At 38.4% G+C, this 19,734-nt stretch overlaps 1 protein-coding gene across 4 annotated transcripts in view; it reads left to right on the forward strand.

Moving 5' to 3' along the window:
- gulp1.L (GULP PTB domain containing engulfment adaptor 1 L homeolog) overlaps window positions 1–19,734 on the forward strand; it is a 106,827-nt gene that overhangs the window by 20,163 nt on the left and 66,930 nt on the right. For 3 of the 4 annotated variants that reach the window (XM_041576373.1, XM_018236214.2, XM_041576374.1), the window contains exon 2: window positions 5,655–5,736. The exons of the other annotated variant lie outside the window; for it this stretch is intronic. The gene's annotated coding sequence lies outside the window, so the exon portion shown is untranslated. The remainder of the gene's footprint in view (window positions 1–5,654; window positions 5,737–19,734) is intronic. 4 annotated transcript variants of the gene reach the window in all.

The raw sequence follows: 19,734 nt of genomic DNA on the forward strand, positions 1-19,734 counted from the left end.
CAATATTACCAACTTAAACAGGCCGCTAAGGCTCAATGGTCCTTATCCCCAGTTGTTATATCTAAATCACCACTGGAAAATATGTTGGAACACCTCACTAGCTTCTGCAGAAATCATCCCCTGTCATGGCTCTACTCTGTGTTAATGAAAAATAAGAAGTGTATAGTGGGTAATTTCAGAGGAAGGTGGGAATCAGCTATGGGTGACTTGGAGGATGAGGAATGGGAGGAAGCTTTGGAGGCTTCCAGTCTGGTGTCCTTTAATGTGAGAAGTAGGTTCTCCCAAATTCTTATTCTGCATCATGCATACATTACACCTGTACGTATGCACAGGGCTCATATCAGACCAGATGACTGTTGTCCCAAATGTCATTTGCCAGGGGCCGACTTTCTTCACCTGATGTGGAGCTGCACAGAGGTGGCTTCTTTTTGGGCGAAAGTCTGTGAGAAACTTTCCCACATAACTGCACTACATATACCTGTGAACCCAAAAGTGTGCCTGCTAGGTGTTATTGCATATCTCTCTAAGTCCCCCTATGTGTTAGTATCCCTGAGAGAATCGCTCTTCCTTGCACGCAAATGTATAGCTCTTAAGTGGTTATCGGGTGACTCCCCCACTGTACAGATGTGGAAAAACCTTTTGCAGGAACATATTACGTTGGCACGGTTAGTCTATATCCAAAGAGGCACACCACATAAGTTTGACTCGGTCTGGACGGGATGGGTGGAAGCTTTGCGGCTTGGGGCTGCTCCTACCTGAGAAACTGTATCTGTAAGATTTGTCTCCATGTCATTGTTATGATGTATGTGCTGTACTGTGAAATTGTGTACCTGGTCATGTGTACGGATATGCATATGTACAGCGCTGAATGCCAAGTATTGTGACTTGTTTCTCCACCAACCTTTCTTTTTTTTATTTTTATTTGTATTTTGTTTTGAAAACAATAAAAACGATTATAAAAAAATAAAAAAAAACACATTTCATTTTGTCAGTGTTGTTTTCACTTGTTAATTTCAGCTCACTAAATCTAGAAATAAGATCAAAGTTCTGGAACTGTTCCATCTTTTCAGACATTTAGAATGCAGAGCATGATTTTGCCCTCATTAACTTCCTACTCCCTGAAGTGTAGCAGTTTCCAACCGAACAATAATCATATGGCAAGCTCATCAATTTGCCTTTGAAATTATTTTCATTATGAGGGTTTATGTACATGTTAAATGTTATGCTCAATGATTTAGCTGTGGTTAGATATATTTGAGATGGAAAAAGAGATTGTTAGAACTGGGGAGGAAGTATTGTAAAAAGATCCTGTAAGTTGTATGTTAATTGTATCATTGCATTTGTGGCATTAAATGAACATTTGATTAGACTGTGAAATGTGTAGCCCCTGGAATAGTCTTAATGAGCGGCCTCTTGTACTTTTATATTTTCTATGGGAAAAAGATCCCCTGCTATCTGTCTATAATGTCCTCAAGTGTAATCATATCCCCTCTCAGGCACACTTTTTCTAAAGAGAACAACCCTAATTTTGAGCCTATCCTCATATTTTAATTCTGCTGTTCCTTTTATCAGTCTAGCAGCACATCTCTGCATGCTCACCAGTTCATTAATGTCGTTCTTAAGGAATGGAGCCCAAAACTGTACTGCATAATTAAAATGAGACCTTACCAGTGATCTATAAAGAGGCAAATTATGTCTATATAGATTTTCATTCATGCATGCCTTGGTATACTAGTTAATTCAAGTTTATTCCTTTTTTATGCAAGAATATATTTGCTTTCATTGGCTGACATGGTCTAGAGTTCCACAGTTTGTTTTCCACAGAAATTCTCAAATCCTTGTGAGGTATATGCTATATTATTGAGATTTGAAATGTATTCCAATAGCTTATCTTACCCCTCCAAATGTTTTTTTTTACCACTGATGACAAACTAAACAGGCATATAGTCTTTAGGCTGAGAATTCCTTCTTTAAAAATGGCACCAGAAATTTCAAAGCATCATGCCAGACTTTCAAAAAAACCTAGAAAATTAAGTAACATGGTTTTACCTCCCTTTGATACTAATGGCCCCGCCTCCTCTTGCTTAATGTTTTACTTTTTTTTACATATTTTAAAAATAATTTTGGATTCATTTTACTCCTTGCTGCTATGTACTTTTTATTCTCTATTTCAGCTTGTCTATTTTTTTTGCATTGTTTCAGCTGTGTCCCAGCTAACGTGAATACTGTACCTTAAATTCACCTTTCTTTTACTTCCTTGCTAGCATTTCTGTCAAACCACAGTGGTGTTGCTGAGTATGTCTTTCCTCAATGTACTTACAGATATATTTATTAAGTAATATTTTAAAGACATTCAATTTTCCTTCAGTGTTTAAACCTGTTAAATGTATGTCCAGGTTATTATGTTGCAAAGATGACTTACTGTGTCATTTGTGCCTTAAAAGCATCCCCTTATACAGAGGAATCATTATATGAGGTCATTAAAGTGGACCTGGCACCCAGACACAAAAATCTGTATAGTAAAAGTCCTTTTCAAATTAAACATGAAATTCTATTTCAATTTTTTATTAAAGCATTCATAGCTGTTGTGAGCTCATTTAAAAATCTCAGCTGTCAATCAAATATTGTCTGCCCCTCCTCTATGCCTTAGGCATAGAGGCGGAGCATGCAGTTCCTTTCACTTTCCATTCTTTCATTCCTAGATGTCACTGCTCTCCCCACATTCCCCCTGTCTCTTCACCATTTAATTGTGTAGCCAGTGCATGGGGATGGACATCGGGTCCCCCATTCTGGCACACAAACAAAATTCTGAGATGATACAAGGCTTGTCTTAATAACAGTGTCCACAAAATGTCTGCTGCCTGCTTGCTATAATTATGAATTCCCAGACTGAAGGAAACAACATTCAAATAATTTATATTGTGTAATTAAAGTTCATTTTGCTTGACTGTTGTGATAAATAGGATATTGAATAATTTTTTGGCTGACAAATCCACTTTAAGATAGATATTTCTCAGTAACTGCCAGAATACCCACATTGTCCCTCTATATTACACCTATGACTGTTCCTTCAATAGAATTTGCAGTATGAAAATCTGTTTGGAGAAAAAATGCATGTATCCAACTGTGAATCATGTAACCACTGAATTTTACATTTATTTGTATTTGAATTACAATGTAAAAATTTATTAAAAAAAAAGAAATACTGGGGCGATTTATACCTAAATGCATTCTGACAGAATTACTTAACTTGTGTTCTCACAAGTATGCTGCAGTATATGCTGGCTCTTTATTAAAAAATAAGAATGCATTATGGTATGGACCTTTTTCACTGAAGTGAGCCTCATGATATACATTATTCACAGCTGACTGACTCAAATAGCAAAACTGAGCCTAACAGGATGAAAGTGTATGTTTTAAGCTCTCAAGGCTTGTACCTTATAGACAACTCAGTGCTCTTGTATTTATTATTCTAGCCTACTATTTTACACAGAGATTGGCAAATATGAAATTCTGCCATCAAGGCTCAATACTGTTACAAAATGAAATAGCTATTCCTAAATCTAATTACCTGAGAATTGAGAAATCGGTGAGGCATTTTTCTATTAAAGTCAGTTCTGGTCTGACCACTTTTTTAATGGTGTCTGAGTTGTACTGTGGTTTCCATCCTCACTCCAAAAATAGTGTAAAGCTTCACTGGGACAGGGACAGGTGAGAATGATAAACAGTCTCTGTTACTTGTAAATGTAATTGCTCTGAAATCAGTATCTGTCTGGTTGGTTTAAATGTTCTGTACTCCTGATTCTGACTACATAGCAACAGCCATTGGGTTAAGGAGAAGCACTGGGGTCCGGTTGCTACAGTCAAGTGTGAGTAAGTATTTAAGAAATGCATACAATGCATACACTAGTTATGCTAACAGGAAATCATTATAAAATTAAAATTATCAGCATATATTATGCAAGGGGTAAAATCCACTGATATACTGTATGTCTATAGAGAAGACCAAAGAACCCCTGTTAATGCACAGATCTGATATCTGCTGTGTATCTTAATATATATTAACCTGCCAAATGAAAAAAAATCATCTAGTTTGTAATCAACGAAAATTAATTTGAAGTAAAGTAATTTAATTACAATAAAGTATAAAATCCTACCTACATGTATGACCTTCAGATTGTAGTGCAGTGCTTGTATAGAGATGCATTTTAAGTAATAAAGATGTATATATCTAAATTGGAAATCTTTCATTCTGGAGATACACAACTCAGTCTATGCAAATAATTTATAAAAAAAAGATGTTGAGTTTACAGTACTATGTGATAGTGATGCAATCTTAATAGTACAGTATGGGATCTGTTATCTGCAAACCCATTATCCAGAATTCCATTCTGAATACCAGGTCACATACCTATATATTACTTGGCTAGTCAATACAAATAGTTGCTAGTGTTATGGATAGGGTAAAATAATAACAGAGAGGAAAGCTTGTGTTTTTTTCTGATAAAAACTGGCAAACCGATTTTTCAGACACTGAGCCATTCCATCTGACAATAGAACCTCCCATGCTTTTAGCAGTATTTGCCAGCATAATGTTATTATAATGCTATTAGTCTTTTATTAATTAATAACACATGGGATTGAATAAACTGGAGTATAAAATATTGACTGTTGGTTAATATATATATAATACACAAATGCCATGAATATCCTGTAAATTATATCCTTATAAACGGTGAGTTCTGATGTCATCAGTTATAAACCGTGAGTTCTGATGTCATTTCTGTCACATGACTCATTGAAATTTGTGTATTATAATAAATAAAGTACCCCCAGTTGCAAAATATGAGGATATTAGAAGTTACCTCGGAGTTCCATGACCTGTATAAAAACACTTGGCCTTCGGCCTCGTGTTTTTATATGGTCATGAAACTCCTCGGTAACTTATAATATCCTTATATTTTACAAGAGGGGGTACTTTATTCACTATATAAAATATGTTACTCTTCCCCAATATGCATCAAGACTAGCAAAGCCTTAATAACTGAACCCCAGTAAATCCTTGTCATATATTGACTTATCCATAATGAAGTTAAAACATGTACTGAATAGAGGATAATTTTTATCATTGGCAGTCCAAACACATAGGGCTAGAACAAAGGGAAGTGGTACAGCTCTACATTAAATTCTATTTAGTGAGAGGCAGTGGGTTGTGGTGGAACTCCTAAAGTGCAATAAATGCAGGGAGCGGCAGTGGGTGCGAACTTATAGCACATTATACAGACATACTGTAAAAACCATAGGTGAGAAACAGTGGATATTGGTAGTTGAAAGAACATTATAGTGTAAAATAGCATCCCTAGTACATGATAAGCAGTGAGAGGCAGTGATTCTGGCACCCCAGACACCACCTCACCCAAGAAAAACAGGTTACATGGACCTGGACTCTAGAGCTCTGTTTAACTGTCAGAATAGAGAATCTTGGAGAGACTGTATTGCTAAGGTGGGAAATTAAATTGAGTGTGAGACTCTCTTTAGTTGTACTTTTTATTCTAATAAACAAATAATGTACATATGTTGTGCTAAAATTCTGAATTCTGTAACCTTTGCTGTCTGCATTTCCTGCTAACCCTTGCATCTCTCACGTTTTGCAGATTCCATCATCTGTGACTGTAAAAAAGCATAGCTCTTGGTCCTACTGCTAACCTTCCATGCCACACAAGAGGAATTGAATAGGTAGGTAGGTTAAAAAAGTACATTGGCTGGCTAGACCTGTACCATAGTTGGAATTAAGGGTAGATTCATGTCTTGCTAGCTAACCTCTGTCTTAAATTAGGAGGAATCCGAAGTGGAAGGGTATTTTATATTGTATTTAAAGATCAACTGCAATTCATTATTATTCTTTATATTAGCCATCATGTATTTGTCTTCATGTGTAAAGGCAGATGTGCATAGCATAAGGATGCTGTTACTGACAGCATACTGCCTGCTGAAGAAACGGCTTTCCTTGTACTATATCAATACAGGTGCAGAATAGTAGGTCTGCTACTTGAAAGTCAAAGGGGACATCCCCCTGTCTATTCAGTTTACCTGGTTCACAATACCTTACAACAGGTTGCGTGTCTGTTTATTCAGACCCCTATCAATACTGAAGAGCAGCTCATCGAATGCCCCAGCTTATACAGTTCTGCCAAACTAATGGATTTGCAACAAATAAAAAAATCTTCCAGTTACAAGTGCCTAATGCTTCAATATGATTTGCTACAGTGCCTGGCATCTCTGGGTCCCCAAGCAAGTGTAAGCACACCCCATAGTGCCTCCCCCCACCCCTTTCCTCATAAATACAGTGCAGCCTATTAATGGGGTGGCCATACTGCTCTCTTCTACAAATTCAGCACAGATACCTATTGCTATTCCTACAGATTGCATCCATTTTTTTGCACTTTGCACCCTACCCATTGTAAATGAGCTCTACTTTCTCTTGTAAAGGTACAATTCTGCACGTGTCTAGTATTGTCTGCAATTGATTTATTGACAGTATGTGAATCCAAGGTCTTTGCAAACACAAATGCAGTTTCTGCATGGATCAGCATCCTGACTTTTCATCCATTAAGAAATTCTTGCTCACTTGCACTAAACGGATTACCAAGGAGCAGACCAGATTACATTAGTCAAGGTGACACTATACTATATATGCTATACCTAAACATGTATCCAGCTGCTAGAAAGCTAAGTTCATTTATGGTGTATTTTTTAATATGGTTTTCGTATTCCATTTAATCAGTTTAGATCATCCCAGTAAATTTTCTTTTAATATAAAATCAGTTTTTGATAAACATGTGGTAGTTCTAAATGAAGGTAACTAGATTTTCAAGGTAAAAACAGACACTATAGAATATATACAGTATATATATATATATATATATATATATATATATATATATATATATATATATATATATACATAGACAAATACAAGAGTCCTCTGCACTCAACCCATTATCAATATATTTAAGACAGAGACATTTTGTGCATACTGCTACTGAAAAATGCCTTACCCTTTAAGCAAAACTGGGATTGTTTGTCCATATATTGCAATATATTTAAGATGGCCAACTATGTCAAAGTCATCCCATATCTGGCCAGTTATACATTTTACAAAGGGACTAAGTTTTACCTGCAACTTACTAGCTGCTTTCAAAGTAAAACTCCCATACTTGGCTGCCCTTTTATTAGACACCAGTGGGATCACCTGACTATAGCTGGGAAGGGTGGGAGCTACAACATGGAGCTGGTCACTGCTCCTGTATAAACTATAACAAACAAGGGAAAGTTGTGCTCACCACTATTTTTTAAAACCATTAGGCGGGGGTGCAATGAGGCTGTGACCACAAAATACACATAGACAAATACAAGAGTCCTCTGCACTCAACCCATTATCAATATATTTAAGACAGAGACATTTTGTGCATACTGCTACTGAAAAATGCCTTACCCTTTAAACAAAACAGGGATTGTTTGTCCATATATTGTCAATATATGTACAAACAATCCCTGAGATAACAAGTATAATAAATAGGCCCCTAATTTTCTTTGTGACTTCTTATCAGTGACTGCTCATCACAAGTACTTGCAATGTGCATGCTTATTCTAGTGTCCCAGAAGTTTGGTATTCCCCTTTCTAAGAAAAAATATTCCTCTAACCCAAAGAATAGAGATTGACTTCACACTGATGGAATGTTTAAGGTCAAAAAGTTATAACATAAGCATTTTCAATCTTTGGCAGGGCATTTACATTTTTGCTACAAGAATTATAACCATGTTAAAGCTTAAACATCTCCTTGAAAAACCATTTAAATATCACCATAATTATTATCCCTATGGGTAGAATTTTCAGTAAAAGACTTATGACCATTGCCTAGGAATGACCAATCCCAGTTGGCATATAACAATCTCACTACATTAAAAACATAACATTTGGAATCAACTTCTTAAATCATCTAGGTGCCTATCCTACTGGCAGGTTTTAGCGATACTACCCAGCTACTAACACATGCAGCAATGTCTGCTGAATCTCTGGCATAATTAATGCCGTTGGCCTAAATTTTGACTAAATTTGGGCCTTATTTATTATTTATTTTACCTATGTGCTATGCAGTTATGTTGGAACTCTATGACTGCAACATTTCCCCCTAATCTAGGAGATGCTCCCTGGGTAAAGTCCATAGCCAATTTTTATTGTTGGGAAACAAGGGTCACTAGAGACTATCAGGAGGTTAAAGGGTTTAAGAGATGAGTGCACTGGAAACACAGACAGGCAAGTACTTCACAACTAAGCAAGCTTTATTGCAGAAAAACAAAGCAGGAAGTCAGGCACTGGCATAATCAATGGGATTGGTCCTATCCTCACAGTTATACAGTGAGGGACACTGGGTCAAAGTACATTCTTACAGTTTGGAAGCAGTGGGTCTAAACTGAGGGAGCAGAGATTGGCGCATAAGGCACATTCCTACATATGTAATAAAAGCCACTAGGTTTGCCCATTAGCAGTAACCCATAACAACCAATAAAATGTTTGCTTTCAAACAGGTGACCAGTAGATTCCACCTGATGATTGGTTGCTATCGGTTACTGCTCCTGGGCAAACTTAGTGCCTTTCATTACATAACCCTGATAATATATATATATATATATATATATATATATATATATATATATATATATATATATATATATATATATATATATAGTAAGGACATATTTATTAATATTGGAGAAAAACATCAACGGTGATGTTGCCCATAGCAGCCAATCAGCAATTAGATTTGAATAGTCATCTACAAGTTACAAAACATAAAAAAGCAAAGATGTGATGGTGAAGTTTGTCTCCAATGTTAATAAATATAGGAATGGGTACTGGAACTCCAGCACTATACTGTAAAAAGCACTAGGTACTCAAATCCCAAGCACAGTAAGAGGCACAACAAACAAATAACAGCACATTATACAGTGAAAAACAATAGGTGAGAAGAAGTGGGTTGTGGTAGTTAAAAGTACATTATAGTGTAAAGTGAGAAGCACTAAGACACCCAAAATCTGATTTTATATCGTAAGAGGCAGTGCATCATTGTACCCCAAACACATGTACAATCCATAGATCATGTTAAGTGAGAAACAGTGGGTCTGGCACCCCAAACACCACCTCACCCTAGAGAAACAGTTTGCATGTGCCTGGATTCTAGAGCCCTGTCTAACTGGCAGAATAGAGAGCCTTGCAGAGACTGCATTGTTAAAGGACTGACTTTCAGTGTGAGACTCTCTTCTGATGGTTAGATTGAGCAGTACAGACTATAATATAGGTAGTTCATGTAGTTTTGTGTTCCCCCAGAGGCATGGCTTCTATATAGCCACCTGACTTATTTGTATTATAATTCACCACTGTATACAATTTGTATTTACAGAATGCATGATCTCATCTTTGTTGGTCTATAATCAAGCCGATTCTCCACTCAGCTTCTTTTGCTGTTATACATTTAAGTCACCTTCAGTTTACTTATCTCTTGTTAATTAGCCATTTATCCTAGATTAAATGAAATTATTTTTTTTTTCAATGATGATTCTTATTTGAATCAAATGAAAGCAGTCCATTTAGCTAAGTAACTGGAGGTCATTAATGATCAGGCTTCTAATGACTAACCCCTGAGCACAGCTGTGCTATTTTTTTGGCATGGAAACAAGAAAAAGTACATTCAGATTTCATACTCTGAAATGTCCATCATTTTAGGGTCAATATTATGGAATGCATAATGCCTATTTTCCTTTAACCTCGCAACTAGTGATGAGCAAATTTTTTTTGGCATCTGCAGATTTTTTTGCGAAACTGCAGGAAAAATTTGCCACCAAAAACCCAATCCTCAAGATAAACCTTGTTTTAAACTATTAACCTGTTTATGTAATACTATCTTCAAGATGTTTCAACTCAAGATACAGCAAAATAAAGCACCGAATTAGACTTACAGCATGAAGGTTATATTTTGGTTTAACCTATAATTCATATGAAACAGCGTACCAGTAGTGATGAGAGAAACTTTTCGCCAGGTTTGCCAAAAAAAAAATGCCCATAGACTCCAATGAGTGAAAAGAATTGTCACTCATCTGTCATGGATACGGTACTTCCAGCCGCACATGACTTTAGGTGTGGCTACCAGGGGTACTAACTCAATCTCTCATACACCTTGCACACAGGTTAGACTGAAGCAAAAGCACCCCAAACACCAACCAACACACAGAAAATTAATTCACTGCCACCATCTATCATTCACAGATGATAGAAACCTAATGTGACTATTCCCCTGCTTTTTCTAAGGGTAAGGGCACACCTGGAGATTCGGCGAGATTTAGTCGCCCAGCGACTAATCGCCTCTTCTTTGGGGCGACTAATCTCCCTAAACTGCTTCCCGTGTCTTCCGTCTGCTTCAATGAAAAAATGCCTGCGCCAATGCACTCGTGGCACTTCGATTTCCGAAGTCACCCGAAGTTTACTCATGAGGCGATTAGTCACGGGGCGAATAAATCTCCCCGAATCTCCAGGTATACCTTTACCTTAACAGTTAATAACTCACAATACACAAATGCATTAAACTCAACAGTGCAATTAACAAAAAGATGTTTACAAAATAAAATAAAAGGGAAAATATGGAAAACCTATACTTAGCTTCAAAGGCATAGAATTCCTGGTCCTGGAGGCAAGGGGAAACAAATGGGATAACTTCCAATTGCAATTGGTCCTCCTAAGTAAATCCATTCTTAGTCAGAAGAGCTGACTATTTATAAGTGATGGGCATCAGGTAACTGCAAACTCCCCCCTCCCTCAGGAATTCAAGGGGGCATGACCTAGCTGGACACAGAGTTTTTACGACCTCCTGTGAGTAGGAACTGTACCAAGAATATAATGACCATAACTCCTTATAGGAACATAGGAGAGAAATTATATTCATTGGTTATTAATTCTCTCATACCTTGAACCCATCACCAGTTTTTTATACTGTTGGTACAACAGGTCTGGTTTCTGTGAGGATAAATATGTTTTCATATGTGTTATGTGTGTCACCTGTGAAGTAGCCTTGCTGGGAACTTTGAGCTCTCCCTCCTTGGGCTTTCCCCCCTCCACATGGAATGACTCTTATCAACCAGGGCTTGGAGAATAGCATAATAGGCTGTGACCTTGTTATAAATGGCTGATTCTGGACCTTAATGAAGAGAGGCCTGTTATGTCTCTGATTTAGGTGAAGACATGTTTTTTCATGATACCTTGGCCTGTTTTATTAACTATTACAGGCCTGTATCATGGCATCATCAAAAAAATTGTGAATATTTTGTGAAGCAAAATGGGTCAGATTTGCCCATCCCTACTTACCATTGAAACCATAAAACATCTGTTTTAACACAACTATAAAATGCCATTTGTTTTTTTTATTCAGCAGCTAGGTTTTTAAAATTATCAAAATGTATATTAATAATTTCTAACATTACCATGTAACGTTCTGCAAATGGCTGACTTCCTAGCAGGCACAAGTTAAAGCAGGGCACTTGTTCAATTTGTTTCATATACGTGGTTTCAAATTTGCTGTTTAAACAATCTCTCAAGCATGTAATGAATGCCATGCAAATGAAGTGGTAGTAACAATATTAGATGTTTATAAAATAACAACAGGGATTTATTTTAATATTGAATTTGACTTCATATTCACGGAATTCATGTAGCGTTAACAATAAAAAAATACACCTCGTAAATCATTTGATATCAATGTAAAGCAAAGCAGAAAAATAACATCATTTTTATGAAGGATTATGAGACATGTTTATCCCCTTTAGGAAAGTGATATTACAATAGGATCAGTTTTCCCATGCTGTGGAATTTCCTTAGAAAAATGGCATTTAACAGAAAGTAGCAATGAAGAGGATTTCCTCAAGCATTAAGCAAATGCCTATTTACCAACTATGGGAAAATTATTTTCCAGCTCTCAATCTACTCTCAAAGTTGTCCACATAAAAAAAAGAATTTATTATTCCTGACATTATTTTAATGTTTGAAACAGTGCAAAACTATATTATTTTCCATAGACTGCATTTAGAAGAAACTTTATTGACAAACAAACAATACTGTATGTCAGTAACTTTCCAAATTAATATTGTTATGGAATGCTGGAAAACTTACCACAGTGTTGCCATAGCTTATACTACCTACTACCAGGAAAAAGTCTTTCTTGTGAAAACAATTGTGCATTTAAGTGCAAGAAACTATTAAAATATTGGTGTAAAAGCACACTTAAAATAGTGGACTAAATATGAAAATGAATGTGATATGTTAGTAAATAGGTTTCCAAGGATTATGCGCAAATGTGCTTAGGCAGCTAAATACTTCACATCTCTAAAGCTGGCCATAGATGCAAAGATCCCATCGCTCGAATCCTCTACGCTTTATCTCCCGACCTGACACTAACCATTCAGATCAAATAGAGAAGCAAAAGAACAGATCAGCCGATGTTCTGCCCCTGACAGCAATCATACGAAAGTTATGTCCGACAAAGCTGGTGACAGTCTCCAACTGAAAATCGTACGATCGGCAATACATGCAGAGATATTATCAGCAGCCAACAGAAACCTTTTCACCTGTCTGATCGACCAAGCGACTGATCACCTCCGGACGAAACATGCCGGGACTCTCCACACACAGTCTGAAAATCGTCCGAATCCTCGATTCTGCATCCTTGTACTTGGATTTTGTTTGGTTAGGCATTAAGAATTTGGTTGAATCATGCTAAAAGCACTTGGGTTTGGTCAGATTCCATGCTGAATGCTGGATATGCTGCAGCCCTATTAATAAAGGAATTTGTTTCATTGCATTTACTTGTATTTAAGCAATGTAAATGAATGTAAAAGAGAAACAGGGTTACTGCAATGTTTAAGGCTGTATTACATACACTTACAAGGCACTTATTACATATTACTTTCAAAGCACTCTGTGTAATGAGGACACTGTACTGTACTCTTTTGGGTAAACCCTTATTGCCTCACACATTCAGGCACGGATTTGTGGCAAGGCAACCAGGCCTAGGGCGGCAAATTATTAGGGGCGGCATGCTGCTTGGCTACTTGCTGAGGAGCATTGGGGATGTGCAGCTCCCCAGTGCTCCGGCGTGTGCGCTCGCGCCTAGGGGCGCCCGCGATCCAAATCCGGCCCTGCGCACACTTATGTGCCATAAGCAAATGATAAGTATTTGTGACCTAAAACCTGCTCACCTCCCCAAAAACCTGTTCGTTTCTTCTAAAATCCATTCAGCAGCAAGTAATCAATTAGCGAAAACACTAGTCTTCTATAACTTTCAGGCCTATTTTTGGAGTAAAACAAAGAGGCAGACATACCCAAAGTAAATTCTATCTTAGACTTATCACTTCATTTAATTAATCTATACTCACAGTTTACTTTATAAACCCCACAAGCTCATCTATTCTTTTTCGCCATTGTTTCTTATCCCTCCCATCTAAGCTTTATTTCTCATTTTTGTAGAATCTCATGATTATTAGGGGAATGTAATTAAAGTCGCAAAGCGCAAAACAATTTGCGCCAATAAGACTAAAAAGCCACATCTCGCAATGTAATATTGTTCCTTAAACTGTTATTGCATTGCAAATTGTAATTGCGCATTGCGAATTGTAATTGCGCACTCTTAAGAAGTGCTTGAAATTGTCGTAATCTTATGGAGCAAACATAATGACTTTTCCAGTAAGAAGTTTTATTACATTGACTGTGCATTGTCGCAAACTATAACATTTGCAAACTGTCTTCCACTGTTGGAAGTGGTCGCTATACAGTTTCCAGATTCGCAAAAGCTATATTAAATTCGCACAAAGCCAAAATTGTTTGCACAAAGGTATAACTTTTGGCATTGCGAATAGTTTTTCCGTTAGCGACTTACATTACATTCCCCCCATCTGTCGAGTTCAGTTTGAGATTTATTAAGCATAAAAACTCATAAAACTTTTAAGTAAAAAATAATGTACAAACAAAGAGAAATCGTGAACACTCATACCCACGCTATATCGTTAACCCATTGCTATATGATAGAGTACTTGGACCTATATTTTGGATTTGGCCCGCTGCTACTTGCACACACAAGTGATCACATTTTGGAAAAAACAAAAATTCACATATTTGAATTATGACAAATAAGCCTCGTATTTGTGACAACTATTAATGCTCAGCACTGTTATATATAAGAAAATTAGACTAGTTGTGTTTTACAGATTGTCAAGATACAAAATGCTTTTTACCCTGGCTTATTTAGTTTTATCATGTGGTATTGTAGTTCCTGATACAGTTAGGGCCATAAATCTTTGGACAGAGACAACTTTTTTTCTAATTTTGGTTCTGTACATTCCCACAATGAATTTTAAATAAAGCAACTCAGATGCAGTTAAACTGCAGACTTTCAGCTAAAATTCAGTGGGTTGAACAAAAAGATTGCATAAAAATTTGAGGAACTAAATACTTTTTTAAACTTTATTTCAGGGGCTCATAGGTAATTGGACAATTAACTCAAAGGCTATTTCGTGGGCAATTCCTTTGTTATGTCATTATCAATTAAGCCCTGGAGTTGATTTGAGGGGGAGTGCTTGTAAGTGGAAGAAGTTGTCTGTGAACAGACAACATGTGGTCAAAGGAGCTCTCCATGCAGGTGAAACAAGCAATTCTTAAGCTGCAAAAACAGAAAAAACTCATCATAGAAATTGCTACTGTAGGGACCCCTACTGGGTAATCTGCCCTGCAGCTTTAAGGCCCCCACCTTTTATTCTTAGAGTGATCTGCCAGGAGAGAATGACACTCCCCTGCTACACTGCTATATAGTGTGTGTAGGGAGTGGCCACTTCCTCTTTGGCCTGTGGATGGTGATCCAGCTGGGTGTGCTCAGGGGAGCCTGGGCACAGCTAGGCCCAGAAAGGCCCATGTGCTTTGGAAGAAGAAGTCGGGGACCAGGTAACCCCGTGAATGAGGAATAGTTGCACTAGGGCAGACTTGTTATAGTCTCTCTAGGAGAGAAAGGCAGAGAGGTGAGAGAGAAAGAGCAGCTGAAGCTCCAACAAGGATTTGCAGTAAGGGAGTAGCTTCCCAGAGGCTTTATGTGTTGCCTCCAGTCAGGGACCTCAGTGAAGAGGGACTGTAGGGTAGAAGCTGCTTTCCTGACAACTTCCAGGAGGGAATGTGTGTGAATACTGCAAATGCCTAATGGAGACCTTTCCTCTGTGAGAAATGCCTAATGCCTGCAGCTCTGTGTGAGAAATGTGCTATTGCCTCAGCTCCTGTGTGAGTACTAAACCTGTGGTCACTTGCCTCGTGCATAGTTAAATAAACCGTTTTCTGTTTTACTGCAAGAACCTCCTGGCGCCCATCTTTTGTTGTATGCACAGTAGCCTGGGGGGATGTAGTTGCACTACACCATAGAGGGAACACTTCCACATGGCGAAGGCCCTGACCCTGTTGTGTGAAGTCGCGTGTAACCCATGCTTCTACTGCTAGCTGGACAGTTTAACTATTTGTGTGCTATACAGCCCAAATAGGTGTTACATTTGGCGCCCAACGTGGGGCTCGATTCCCTAAAACCAGGCTGTGCATTGTTTTGTTCGAATTGTACGAATGGATGTACGAATTTGTCGGAGTGTACGAATGGATCGTACGAACTTTTCGAAGTGGATAAACGGAACGTACGAATTCTTCGAATCGTATGGATTTCCTTCGAAGTATTTGGCCGTGGGTTCGGGCTTGGAGGTTCGCCCCGAATTTCACGAAGGCCTGCGGATGTCAGTTGGATGGGAGGAAGATGGATGTTCCGGATGGAGCCATTTCCTGCTCATGTGTGATCCCGGATCATGGATCTGGAAGAGGAGAACCTGGAGGATGGATTCTTCTGATGTTTGCTACAGCTCTTCTATGGACTCCTGCAGAGTGAGATGCCTAGAGTGCTGCTTGCTTGTTTTTTTTTGTGGTTGGAAGGACTGCTGGACTAAGTGGGTTCTAATTCAGGACTATTGATCCCCACCACCATTTCTTCTGCCTTCACCTACTCGCTGAGTAGTGTTTCTGCACCCAAGGACTGGCCTGTGTGGACCCTTGGGAGGGGAAGAAGTATTTTTGCTGATGTGTAATAAAGTTGACCAACTGCAATGTTTATTATGCAATTGAAAATGTTTGATACAGTATTGTGCATGCTGTGTTTCCTTTACAGTGACCATTGTTACCAGGTATGCCTTAGGAGAGGATACCAGAAGTGGATGTGATGGTACTGTAAGTTGATATATGTTGGGGATGTTTAAACCATTGTCGGGACGAAATGGGTTTTTCCCCCGGGTGTATGTAGGGACCCCTACTGGGTAATCTGCCCTGCAGCTTTAAGGCCCCCACCTTTTTTTCTTAGAGTGATCTGCCAGGAGAGAATGACACTCCCCTGCTACACTGCTATATAGTGTGTGTAGGGAGTGGCCACTTCCTCTTTGGCCTGTGGATGGTGATCCAGCTGGGTGTGCTCAGGGGAGCCTGGGCACAGCTAGGCCCAGAAAGGCCCATGTGCTTTGGAAGAAGAAGTCGGGGACCAGGTAACCCCGTGAATGAGGAATAGTTGCACTAGGGCAGACTTGTTATAGTCTCTCTAGGAGAGAAAGGCAGAGAGGTGAGAGAGAAAGAGCAGCTGAAGCTCCAACAAGGATTTGCAGTAAGGGAGTAGCTTCCCAGAGGCTTTATGTGTTGCCTCCAGTCAGGGACCTCAGTGAAGAGGGACTGTAGGGTAGAAGCTGCTTTCCTGACAACTTCCAGGAGGGAATGTGTGTGAATACTGCAAATGCCTAATGGAGACCTTTCCTCTGTGAGAAATGCCTAATGCCTGCAGCTCTGTGTGAGAAATGTGCTATTGCCTCAGCTCCTGTGTGAGTACTAAACCTGTGGTCACTTGCCTTGTGCATAGTTAAATAAACCGTTTTCTGTTTTACTGCAAGAACCTCCTGGCGCCCATCTTTTGTTGTATGCACAGTAGCCTGGGGGGATGTAGTTGCACTACACCATAGAGGGAACACTTCCACATGGCGAAGGCCCTGACCCTGTTGTGTGAAGTCGCGTGTAACCCATGCTTCTACTGCTAGCTGGACAGTTTAACTATTTGTGTGCTATGCAGCCCAAATAGGTGTTACACTACAATATTAGGAGTGGCAAAATCTACAGTTTGGTACAGGCTGAGAAATAAAGAAAGCACTGGTGAACTCAGCAACACAAAAAGACCTGGACGTCCACGGAAGACAACAGTGGTGGATAATCGCAGAATCATTTCCATGGTGAAGAGAAACCTCTTCTCAACAGCCAAACAAGTGAACAACACTCTCCAGGAGGTAGGCGTATCGATATCCAAGTCTACCATAAAGAGAAGACTGCATGAAAGTAAATACAGAGGGTGCACTGCAAGGTGCAAGCCACTCATAAACCTCAAGAATAGAAAGGCTAGATTGGACTTTGCAAAAAAAAAATGATGGCAAGAAAAAAGTATGGAGAGTATGGAGAAGGCGTGGAACAGCTCATGAGCCAAAGCATACCATATCATCATAGCATACCATATCATCTGTAAAACCTGGCGGAGGCAGTGTGATGGCTTGGGCGTGCATGGCTGCCAGTGGCACTGGGATACTAGTGTTTATCCATGATGTGACACAGGACAGAAGCAGCCAAATTAATTCTGATGTGTTCAGAGACATACTGTCTGCTCAAATCCAGCTAAATGCAGTCAAATTGATTGGGAGACGTTTCATAATGACCCAAAACATGCAGCCAAAGCAATCCATGAGTTTATTAAAGCAAAGAAGTGGAATATTCTTGAATGGCCAAGTCAGTCACCTGATCTGAACCTAATTGAGCATGCATTTCACTCAAAGGCCCACAAACAAACAGCAACTGAAAGCCGCTGCAGTGAAGGCCTGGCAGAGCAATAAAAAGGGGGAAACCCAGAATCTGATGATGTCCATGAGTTCAAGACTGCAGGCTGTCATTGCCAGCAAAGGGTTTTCAACCAAGTATTAGAAATGAACATTTTATTTTCAGTTTTTTAGTTTGTACAATTACTTTTGAGCCCCTGAAATGAAGCGATTGTGTTAAAAAAAGGCTTTAGTTCTTCACATTTTTATGCAATCTTTTTGTTCAACCCACCGAGTTAAAGCTGAAAGTCTGAAGTTCAACTGCATCTGAGATGTTTCATTTAAAATGTATTGTGGTAATGTACAGAACCAAAATTAGAAAAAAGTTGTCTCTGTCCAAAGATTTATGCACCTAACTGTATATGTTGTTTCTTGTATAATATTTTGCTGTCTCCTTGGGTCTGTTTAATTTATTTGCATTAATTTGCATATATTGTCTTGGCGCTTCTAATTAAAATGTTTATTTTACCAGAAAATTAATTGACAATCTCACCTACAGTTTGTGAACAGAATGCTTTATTAATGTTTAATGTTTATTAATGGCAGGACATTAAGAGTGGGCCATGCATGAGTCATGCTGGATGAAAAAATTGTTTTTGAATCTCAGCTATTAAAAGAGAAATATCTAAAATAAACTAAAATATCTGAAATAATATTTTTTTAAGAAATTGGGAGATTTTAATTACCCAGACGCCTGCTGGAGCAACAGTGCTACCAGGACAGTTATATAAAATAAATGTATAAAGTTGTCAGATGACAATTCTGTGACACAGATTATTGAGAGCCCAACCAGAAATCATGCTATGCTGGATCTAGTGGTCTCTAACAATACAGAACGTGTAGAAAATGTGCATAGTGTCAGACTGGGACAATGGGGCCCACTGGGACTGGGACTTGATCCCCTCTCGGTGATCATCCTTTCACCGCTACTCCCACTGCGATCTTGTCGCCGCATAATGCTGGTTAATCAGGACCCACTGGGTTTTTTCAAGGGCCGAGTCCGACATTAAGGGGGTATTTATTAAAGTCTGAATGGTAAAAACTCAAAAAAATTCAAGTTGTTTTACTATAAAATCTGAATTTTTAGTGGAAAAAAACCTAACATTTTTCGAGATTTATTGTACCTGGTGGCTGAAAAAAGTCAGAATCTGAAAATACTCCATCTTCAACCTGTCGAGGTCCTGTAGAAGTCAATTGCAGAGGTCCTATTTGCAATTTGAAGATATTATTGTCTGAGCTGGGTTTCGTACGATAATCCAAACATCTCGGGCAGAAATTTTGACTTTTCAGGCGTCAAATCCGAAAAATTCATATTTTCCACGAAACAATCCAAAAATGCTGTGGTTTTTGTCGATCGGATTTTTAATGATAAATAAGGGTAAATTGTGGTTTCTAGTTTGGTCGGACTTTTTTTATTTAAAACATCAGAAAAATTTGGATTTTGATTAATAACCCCATGAATGTGCAAATACTAGAACATCTGGTTAACAGTGGCCATAATGTAATCTCATTTAATGACAGTTTCTTAGATATTTGAATAGATTTCGAATTTCATTTGACTCTGGCATAGCATTATTGTAGAAACTTTATGGTGGCTACTTTACTTTTAGGACATTTTTTGCATAATTAAAAATGCTCGCTTGGCACGTACAGTATCAATGTATATACCTGTACTCTGTTTATATGTTTTTTTCAAAACAGGTAATTTTTAAGTCCAAAAATGCA

This window comes from Xenopus laevis, chromosome 9_10L (assembly GCF_017654675.1).
Source record: "Xenopus laevis strain J_2021 chromosome 9_10L, Xenopus_laevis_v10.1, whole genome shotgun sequence".
Classification (NCBI taxonomy): Eukaryota; Metazoa; Chordata; class Amphibia; order Anura; family Pipidae; genus Xenopus; species Xenopus laevis.